This window comes from Dioscorea cayenensis, chromosome 10 (assembly GCF_009730915.1).
Source record: "Dioscorea cayenensis subsp. rotundata cultivar TDr96_F1 chromosome 10, TDr96_F1_v2_PseudoChromosome.rev07_lg8_w22 25.fasta, whole genome shotgun sequence".
NCBI classification, from domain to species: domain Eukaryota; kingdom Viridiplantae; phylum Streptophyta; class Magnoliopsida; order Dioscoreales; family Dioscoreaceae; genus Dioscorea; species Dioscorea cayenensis.
The window spans coordinates 2,723,508-2,735,036 of record NC_052480.1 but is presented as its reverse complement, the minus strand read 5'-3'; the positions used below and the strand labels follow the sequence as shown (position 1 = coordinate 2,735,036).

The window sequence follows — 11,529 nt, the reverse complement described above, 5'->3', positions numbered from 1 at the left end:
GTCATCTTTGTCGGGCTATTTATGGACTCAAACAGACTCCTCACGCCTGTTTTGAGCATTTTCGTAGTGTCGTTCTTGCTCTTGGTTTCACTGAGAGGCCTCATGATTTTGCCTTCTTCACGTGGCAGACTTGTGGTACCCTGTCCAGACAATTTTTTACCACAGGCCTTTTTCAATTTTTTCCATGCATGCATTAGAGGTAAAATGGTCATTTAGCACTAGTGGCATCCTTGCATGATAGCACAGAAGATTGTGTGTGAAAACCAGCCAAAAGCCAGGGGTAAAACGGTCTTTTGGACTCATTTCTTTCTTTTTTTCCTATTAAAACAAATTCTCAAAATTGAATGAGGATAAGAGAAGCAACGTGGCTTCTCTGTTTCCCATTTCTTTATCTTCTTCTTTTTTTTTCACTTCTTCATTCGGCCGAACACTCATTTTTGAAAAAAAATTCGTCCTCTCATATTCTCTTCCTCTCATTCTCCTGAGCTTGGTAAGGATTCGATCCAAGTTTTTTCCTTCATATTTTCCTCGTATTTCATCACTTTTGAAATTTTTTAAACCCTAGAAATAAACCTTGGTTCGAGTTGTTTTTAGGCTTAAATCAAAGCCAGTGTCGTGGTTATTTATTTGTGTGTATGTTTGTAAAGAAATTTCGTGATTTGTAGAAGTTACTGTAGTACCGAAAAACCTTGGCCTTTTCTTGTATTTCTTTGGTCTAAATCGAAGCCCTTCTTACTTGGAATCCATTAGAACTAATTTTACTTCGGTTTGAGGTCATTTGGGTCCAAAATGACGTCTTTCCCCTAAAACCCTAGAGTTACATGTTCGACATGTAGAGCAAATCCGAAGTTACTGTAGCACCAAAACCCCTTGGCCTTTTCCTGTATTGCTCTGGTCCAAATCGAAGCCCTTCTTACTTGGAATCCATTAGAACTAATTTTATTTCGATTTGAGGTCGTTTGGGGGTCCAAAATGACGTCGTTTTCCTCTAAAACCCTAGAGTTACATGTTCGACATGTAACATTGCATTCGCATGCATTTTACCTTACATTATTGTGTTCATTGGTTCTTAGATTCTCTGCTTGATTCTAGGTGGTGAGGCATCTTCCAAGGGGAAAGAAACTGCCAACCAGTGAGCGCGTCTCGAGGCTAGATGACTGGTTCAATGAGTGGTTTAATTGTTAATTGCATAGATTTAATAAGAGTATTATAATATCTCTTTACATGTTTTATATCATAAATTTGATGATAAATCATATTTCATTTGATATATATATATGGATATTTTGAGCATAGAGTTATTTGGCAAAGATGATTCTAGTATACTTATATATATTTATTTCGAAAGAAACATGTCTACATGTAAATATATTTTACATGCAAGTGAAATGTGGATTGATGTATATTTCCGTATTTACACATCATATGCTTGATTCCTTGAGTTAGAATTGGAAAGAATTACATAGTGGCATTTGGATTTTGATGGTGACACCGGACTTCAGTCCGACACTACAATGTGGGGTTCCACGGTCTAGCCATTAAAAGGGGTCTTGTATGTGAGAAATCCGGGGTCAACACACGGGAATCTCAGTGGCCAACACCAAGGAAGGCAGCATTTTGAATTTTAAAAATCTTAAAACACCTTGGTGGTCTCGTAGCTAGTCTCGGCCACGATTAGCTTGGGAATTGTTTGAGGCCAGCCTGTATTTTGAGCAGTGCTCAATGTGTTGGAAAATGTTACTTACCTGTATTATTTATGAATAATTGTGTTATCTGTTAACTTGCTGAATACTTGGAACTACTTCTATATGTTATTATTATTGTGGCTACTACAATCTGAAACACTTTATTACTCTGTTATATCTATGCTGACACCACTCACTGGGTAACATCTGTTACTCACTACTTTCTTTTCTTCTCTCTCAAACTGCGAGGTTGGACTAGGTTGTGCTAGGCAATCAGTAGAGTGACCTACTTTCCCCTTGTTTAAGTTAGTGTGTAGTGTGTATGTAAACTTTATGGATCCACTAGACTTGAGTATTGTGTACTGTTAATGTATTTATACTTTTTGGTTGTATTTGGAACCCTGGTTGGTCCTGTTGTGGACTTTGTATCTTCCTTTAGTAAGTTGTGTTAGTAGGGTTGTTTTGAGCCTTACGGTGACTAGGAGGTCGGACGCTATAGGGTCTACTCCTTGTTGTCGTGGCGATTGCAATGTGCCCTACTAGGGTCAGGGCGTGACAAGACTCCTCGAGGCCTCACTATTTTTCTTCTTTATATTGATGATATGGTCATTTCTGGTGATGATGCTGATACTATTCTTTCTCTGAAACAGCGGTTACACACCGAGTTTCAGATGAAAGACCTTGGACCTTTTCATTACTTTTCTAGGTCTTGAGGTCGCTTATTCTCATCGAGGTTACTTGGTGTCTTAATAGAAGTACATTTTTGATATTTTTCTATAAGCTGGCATTATTGATTTCCGCACTACCTCCACTCCTATTGAGTTGCTTCATCGTCTCTGCTCGTCTGACGATGAGTTGTTAACTGATCCAACCCTCTATCCAGCACTTGTGGGTGCTTTTGTTTATTTAACCATCACTCGGCCGATATTGCGTATGTTGTTCGTGTCTTTAGCCAGTTTGTTACTGCTCCCCGATTTACTAGCTCATTATGCTGCACTTCTACGGGTTCTTCGATAACTCCGTGGCACTATCAAATCGATCACTTTTTTTTATGCCATGTCCTCGGTTGAGTTGCACGCATATTGTGATGCTGATTGGGTAGGTGATGCTAATGATCGGAGATCTACTTCTACCTTTTCTTGGATATGAACTTATCTCTTGGAAAAGCAAGGAACAATCCACTGTTACCTTTTCTACTGCTGAGTCTGAGTATGGTGCTATGTCGTCCCATTGCTAAAGAAGTTCTTTTTGTTGCATCACATTTTTGATGGACTTTGGTGTCACCACATCTCGCTCCCCACTGCCTCTATTGTGATAACCAGTAGTACCATCAAAATTATCAGAATCCTCGTGGTTTTTATGAGCGCACAAAGCATCTTAAGGTCTCCCTTCACTTTGTTCGTCATCATTATCTTGCTGGCAGTATTCTTCTTCCGTATGTTGCCTTTTACACGCCAGACTTGTCGATTTTTTTCACTAAGGCAACACTCGCCGCTCGATTTCAATTTATAGTTGACAAACTCTCGCTTTATGACCCACGTTGAGTTTGAGGGGTCGCGTTAGAGTAATATACATTTATATATAACGTATATGTATATATACCTTGTGTCTTCTTGTTCATACATATTCTTACATACTCATATATCTATTTATTGGGTTGTTACCCTAATGAGAATCATGCTTCTTCTCTCACATTTCCTTACAAATTCTTTCAAATATTAAAATTAATATTTTTTATGAACCGTATTTCCAAGTTTGTAAATTATTTCTGCTCAATTTTAATAGATTTTTTTTTTGTTGCATGGATTCAATGCATTATACTACACGTATTAGATATTTGGCACATAACAAGTATATTGAGGTAAATAATTTTTTCAAATGAGTATAGTGGTCAATACTTCAATGTCTTTGAATTCTAAAAGTATAGTAATGTAACTGCATAAAGCCATTTTATCAACAAAAATAGGTCTAATTGTCATACAGGTCTTTATAATTGTATACTTTCTGCCTTTTTAGTCCTTCTAATATTTTCAAATACAATTAAGTCCTGATATTTGGTAGAGTTAGGTCGTTCTAGTCCACGGTAATATTTTTAGGTACAATTAAGTCCTTGCAATTTACACTTGCCCATCTACACTACGGACTAGAATGACCCAACTCGACTAAATATGAGGACTTAATTGTGCCTAAAAATATGCAATGACTAAAAAGGCAGAAAGTACACAATTATAAGGACCTGTATAGCAATTAAACCGCAAAAATACAAATAAAAATGGTATAGTATCCAAATTGGTCCCTCTACTTTTCTCTCTTCCATTTTGGTCACTCTACTCAGATTTGCTCCTGACTAGTCTCTCTACTTTTGAAAATGTGCCATCTTAGGTAGAATGCTCTCAACTAGTCCCTCTACTTTTAAAATGGGACTAAGTGGAGAGACTAAGTATGTTTATTTTCAAAAGAAAAGGGACTAGTTATGAGTATTTCTTCCAAAGTGGCACATTTTTAAAAATAGAGGGACTAATCGGGAGTATTTCTAAGTAGAGAGACCAAAAGGAAAGAGAGAAAAAATAGAGGGACCAATTAGGGTATTATACTAATAAAAAATTATAAATTTTCGCAAGTGTGTTAATAGTTTATATATCACAATACCAGACGTTGACTTAACAACAATGGTGAGGAAATCAGTCAAAAAACCAAAGTAGAGGACTGACTTTCCCATTACAGTTACTCTAAAATGAGAAAAAGGAAGAATTGGTGTTTCTTTTGTTTTAACTTTTTTTTTATATATATATTTTGGACTTCACTCATGTAAAGATTTTTTCAGTGAAATAAAAGAAATAAAATTTTATATAAATATATTTTTATTTTATTTTTAAAAATGGAAACTAGATCTATTTGAAGTTAACTTTTTAGTTTTTTCTTTCAGCTTTAGTGAAGGGTTACTTTCCATTATTTTTTTCAACTTTGACCATTTCTTCCTAAGTGCACTTCAAGAGCTCACACTATGGGGTTGTATAGTTGTCTATAAATGAAATTACAGTGTAAGTAAAATTACTGTATTTTAATTTATATCATTGCTATTTAGTTTGCAATAACTAGAAATGCTGTATTACTTTTTATTTGTTTAGTTTGATATAAGTTAGAAGATATAGTCACCATGTAAGTGTAGAGGGTGAGATTACCCCATTATCCAGTACTATTATTAATTATTTAATACATTTCAAAAAAAAATTATACTAAAATAATTAATTTAATTTAATTTAAGTTTTAAATTAATTAATTGATTTAATAAAGTATTTATTATATTTAAAAATAATAATCAGAAACTTAAATAACTAAGCTAAATAATAATTAGAAACTTAAATAATTAAGCACTACCAAAATAATTAATTTAACTACTATTAACACTAATATAAGAAAAATAAATAAATAATTAATTTAATGCTAATTTAATTAAATTAAAAATATGTAATATTCCTTAATTTTATATAAAAAATAATTTTTTATTAAAATTAAATACAAATTAGTATATTTTAAATAAAAGATTAAATTTAATAAAACATAAATAAGTGTAAGTTTAATTATGTTAACAATTGATTACTTTGTAAGTTTTTATTTTTTTTTTAATGCATAATGTGGAGAGTGAAGAATGATGATTTTAACCCAAATATTTTGTTGTATTCTAACTTACAATAAAATTTACTATAAATTAAAATGCTACAAAAGTATACAAAACTGTAAAACTTTTTATATATAAAACCAATTTCAGAGCAAAACAAACAGTTTTTTATATGTAAAACTAGTTACATTACAACTATTTATAACTAATTATAGGTAATCAAACAACCCCTAAAACTTAAACCTCATATAAGTAAATTTTTATTTTTATATTTATTTAAATGATGTATAATTTTTTGTTTAGAATAAATTATGATGTATCGGATTACAATTTTGAACAAGTGGATCAGTATCACGTGTAATAAAAAAAATAAAAGTATCCACCTGTTTTTGGTGAACGAGATCTCATGCACCGCTTTATTTAGTACTTATTTCTATTATAAATAATAGTGTCCGTGAATATGGTTTGGTAGGTGCAAGAGAAAAAATAATAATTAAATACTTAATGTCCTTAATGTCTACATTTTAATATTCTTCTGATCTACACCTGTCAAAGTTCAAAATGTCAACAGCAGGCAGCCTGTCGTTTCTACTATATTTAATAATACATGGGTCTCACTTATTATATTTAATAATTGATTCTCTCATATTTGTATATTATTTTATTCGGAGTGGAACCCACAGCCATTCAAATTCTCATAAAGACAGAAAGACGGGACTTTTAATTTAAATGCACCTATTATAATTCAACACGTGAAAGTACGGACATGGCTGCCATCCATGACCGATACAAGGATAGTCCACTCATTTTGAAGAAACAAACAACATAACCAGTGCATCAAGAGAGACAAAGATAGTACAACATGCATCCATTATTACATTAGTGGTAACTAATGGAGGCTAGTTTTGAGGCTTTGGCTGCAGGAATTTAGAGAACCATTTTGCAGAGTTTTTTGGTGTGCGTTCCAAGGAGTTATAGTCCACATAATTGAGCCCAAACCTCTCCGTATAACCTTTCTCCCATTCATAGTTGTCCATCAGAGACCATGCAAAGTATCCCTTCACATTTGCTCCCTCCCTGAAATCATAAAATTAACAAGTGTTTAGATTAACATGAACAATGAATAGTAGTTTAATTAAATTCTGTCTTTGTTTTCAATGAAGAAACTAAGAAGATATGTGAATACTTGGTTGATTACTACTGTTCTTAGCTCTGCCTGCTTTAATTTCTTGTGTTTTATTGAATGATGTTTCTGCAGTACTTGTTTAGTGTTGTTCTTGAATATATTTGTATTGATTAATTTCTTGTATTTCATCAAATGCAGATGATAATTAACAAGACAAGTCAGCAGACAAATATAGCTTCTTTGAATACTTGGTTTAGTGTGGTTCTTGAATCTGTTGATGTTTAATTTCTTGAATTTTCTTAAAAACAGAAGAAAACAGAGATAGATCAGCAGATGAACATTGTTTCAGTAGAACTTATTTATGTTTTAAAGTTTCTACTTTTTGCTTGAATGAAGAATATATAAGACATATATATACAGAAACAGATAAGCATCATTTCAAAGATGATTATTTAGTATTGTTTTCTTATATTTACTAAAACAGAATAACGAAACAAAGATAAATTTAGCTGAAAAAACATTGGCAATTACCTTATGGCATCACAAATTTCAGCTAGATGAACTGCAAGGTAGTTCTTTCTCATTTCATCAGCCAGAGCTTCCTCCTTCGGAATGTCAGACTTGTCAACATTGCTAATTCCTGTTACCATACAGGATTTTAATGTTAGACATACTAGAATACTAATTCTTATATTTTTCTATTATATTTGGTTAATGCTCTACCATTCTCAGTAATGTAGATTGCCGGGTTTTCATATCGCCTCTTTATATATAACAGTAGGTCTCTGAGTCCTCTTGGATATACATAAATCCAGCTTCCATTCTGCTTATTGAAAATTCATAACATAATGAATCTGTATATATATAAATATATATATATATATATATTCTCTGCTTTTAATGATAAACACTACTTACCGATTCACCAATAGGAACCCCATCTTTGGCCTCTGCAGTAAACGTTAAAAATACTAGTTAGAAAAAATTAGCCAAATAAAACTCTTTTCAGTTTTTGAAAGAACTTGCCTAATTGTTCGGCATATGATTCATTGATATGGAGGAAAGGAGGTGCTTGAGAATACGGTACTTCACGAGCATATCTCGCAGTATAGTAATTGATACCGATGAAATCATATGATCCTTTAATCATATCTGCTTCTTCTTTACTGAATGTAGGCAGTCTATCCCTCACTATAGCTTTCATGTTAAATGGATAATCTCCATGCAACAATGGATCCAAGTACCTTAACAAAAATATCATCAATAATCATCAAACATAAAGTTCTTAATTTTTATTTATTGTATATACATACATACATACATACATGAAGAACTAACCATGCAAGCATGAAATCCAAAGCTCGGGTTGCCGCCTCGACATGTTTGTGTGACTGGTCGTAAGGATGATACCACATACAAACCAAAGTGATCCCCGACTTGTCCTCCTTTGGGTTGTCTGGAACGAGAAATTCGTATTTATATTTACCAAATTAACTAATTGTGAGACTATTTATACTGTTACATTACCTGATACTTATCTTTGTAGAGTCGAGCAGCAGCTCCGTGAGCAAGCGATGAATTATGTGTCACAATATAAGGCTCGATGATTGAGTTACCGATCGAGCAACCAAGGATCCGCGAGCACCGTCCGGGCGGCGTGTCGCTCCAAGACCGTATCCCATGCTACTGAAACTCCATGGCTCATTCAATGTGATCCAATGCTTAACTCGTCTCCGAACTCTTTGAAAACAAATTTCACAATAGTTCTTAAAATCAAACCTGATTAAAGTCTTTGATTAGTGATGTTTAACACTCTTTTTTTTTTTGCAATCAATCATGAATTTTATAATATGATCTACATTATCTTTTTATTGAGAAAGCCTCCATATTCATCCTCAAGAGCTTGAGGTACATCCCAATGGAACAGTGTGACATAAGGTGTGATGCCTGTTTAGTCATAAATTAAATGGATTAAATATATAATTAATTAAGGAATTAAGGCTTTAAAAAAACAAAAAACAAAAACAAAAATGTGAATCTGCAAACCATTTTTGATTAATTCATTGATGAGATTGTTGTAGTAGTTGATTCCTTCTTGATTAATGCCACCTTTAAGTGATCCCTCTGATAAAAATTAACAGAAATAAATTTTAAAAAATGATTTAAGTTGGGGAAATATGATTTTAGAGATTAAATCAAATACATACTTGGTAGTATCCTTGACCAAGAAATAGAGAATCTATAGGAATCTATGTTCATGTCCTTTAACAGCTTCACGTCTTCCTGTAAATAGTTAGAAGTTAAAAATTAAAAAAAAAAATTGGCAAAAATATAAATTTTGAAGATTAATTTTTGTAAGACCCTAAAATAAATAAATAAATAAAAATATATATATATATAATTTGTAAGTAGGAAATACTTTGTATCGATGATATGAATCCACGGCAATATTTCCATTGCTCCTGTCTTCAATTTTTTCTGTAAAATATTTTAAAAAATAATTAAACATGCTCATAATAAATTTAATAAATGTTGTTATAAATAGAAAGTTGTTTTTTTTTTTTGGCATTTTATGTTGTATTGAATTATATTAATATTATATATATATATATATATATGGCACTGAAACTAGTATAAAAAACTGGATTAACCCAGTAGAACACTTGTATTTATTCATTTATTTTCATTCATTTACTTATAGACTTATTTATATTTCTTGAAATTTTTTAAGAAAAAAAAATTGTAAAATATAGGTTGACCTCTTATTATTTTTTTTAGTGGGCTTCGATTTAATATAGGTTTTAGACCAGTATATTAGATTACCTTTCTTTTGTGGGGGTTGCATATAATAAAAATTAGAAAATCAAACCCAGAGATTATTATACAAATATTTTTTTTGTTAATTAATAAGTTCAATCTTATTTATTCTTATATTAACTGTAGCAATTTGGTGATTTAGTGCAGGAATTGGAGCTCGATTGGAGCCCATCCTGCGCCAAATCAAAAGTATTTTTACTTCAAATATGGAGCATGGTTGGAGATATAAATATGTATATAGCCCAGGGTGTTGTTGGGCGAATGTGTCCCAAATGCTTGGCCCTCTCCCTCCTTCATTCCAAGCTCCTTCTATCTGCAACAAAAACACACACAAACATTTTTTTAGTGCAAGATCAATAAAAGAGAAAAACCAAAAACATCCTCTTGACTAAAAAACTCAAGCTTCATATCTATTGTCTATAACTCTTAAAAAATAAAAGTAAAAATCCATTACTACCATGCTTGTGTTTATGATGATTCTTTTCTCCCTTGTTTTAATATTTTTAAAAAATGGTTATTACTTGATTACTATGAACTCTTCAACAAAAATTTTTTTCTTGTTTTTAAATACTTATATATCATGAGAAAATAACCTGATAAGCAGCAGTGGCAGCACCAAAAGCAAAGCCAGGAGGGAAGCTCTGCCTGCCAAAAGCCACAGCTGCATCAGTAGTGGTTTGAGGAGCACTAGTTTGGACTGGGATATTTCCTCCTCTCAAGCACACAATGTTGCCACCTCTACCACTTGTTCTTCTTGAGTACTTGTTTTTGCTACTTGGTAGGGATGAGTGTTTATTAAAGGAAAAGGAAAGCAATGCTGGTTTTCCTGTGGCTAATAATGAAGTACTGGAACTAAATAGGGACAAAGTGGTGGGAGACATGGAAATTGGTTGAAAGATTGAGGCCATTGTTAATTTTTTTTCAAGTGAGTTTGGTGCACTTAAAGCAGGGTCTGTGGGTGGTCTTTTATAGGCGCAACATGTGTGAGGGAGCTTGTGGTCATTAATTATTGGAATTTAAGAACTTTTTTATTTTTCCTTTTTAACTCCAACCCCAATGAAAGACATTAAACACTGTTAAATTAGAAATTAGTAGGTCAGGGATCAAATCCTTCGCTCACGGCATTTGTATTTATCCATGTTATAATAATAATAATAATATAATAATAATAATAATAATAATAAATAGCAATAATTATATTGTGGGTCTAAACAAAACAATTAATCTTATAAGCACTGCAAGTGATATTTGTTCGTGTCAATCTTTATCCACAACCGATAGATCAAGTGACTAATTTTGAGTCCCTATACTAGGAATGGCCATAGAATAAAATGAGGGTGGTGAGTTTTTTCTCACTTATTTTTTCATCTTAGATAGGAATTTCATGTTCTCGTCCTAATTAGGCAATTGAGAGGAAGAAAAAGCCTTATTCTTGGCTCGGTAAAAAGAATAATGTTATTTTTACCTAATAGATTTACCAAATAAGTTTCTCGAATGACGTGGATGTCCAACTAGTCTTCCACATTATTATCCAAGTCATTATTTTTTTTTTATATAAACTTCAAATTTAAACCTTAAAAATCCTTAAATTCTTAAAATTAAAAAATATATATAACTATATATAAAATCTTAAACCCAAATACTACAAAATCTATACCCTAAAAATCTAAAAACTTAAACCCTATATAATAAATACTAAACTCTAAGCCCTAAACCCTAAATCCTAAATCATATGCCATAAACCCTAAACTGAAAATCACTGATTTTCAGTTTAGAGAGGGGGTTTTTGGTTTATCATTTATAGGTTTATCTTTTACGATTAAATGTTTGAATTTAAGATTTAGATAATAAAGAGAAATTAATTTTTTTAAAAAAGAGATAAAGAAAGAATGACGTGGATGCTAACATAGATGCCAACTTGACATCTACGTCATTCGGAAAACTTATTCAGAAAATTTATTCAGTGTAAATATCATTACTCCTGTAGAAATGTCCATTCGTCCTTTCTAATAAGAAAATGATATATAACTATGTTTTTACTTTTTTATTTTAACCTTAGATTATATATATATATATATGTGTGTGTGTGTGTGTGTCATTTATAAATATTCACAAATTCAAAATCTATAAATGTCCATGATGTATCGTTGGATTAAAATCCAATAACGGTACTCTTTTTTTCACAATATCCACAATGCAGAATTTTTTTTTTCACAGAATCAAAATCTACAAATATCCATGATGAACCGTTGGATTAAAATCTAATAATATTTTTATCACAA

At 31.9% G+C, this 11,529-nt stretch overlaps 1 pseudogene; it reads right to left on the bottom strand.

Moving 5' to 3' along the window:
* Positions 1 to 6,022: 6,022 nt before the first annotated feature.
* On the bottom strand, positions 6,023 to 10,203 carry LOC120269934 (annotated as a pseudogene).
* Between the last annotated feature and the right edge of the window lie 1,326 nt (positions 10,204 to 11,529).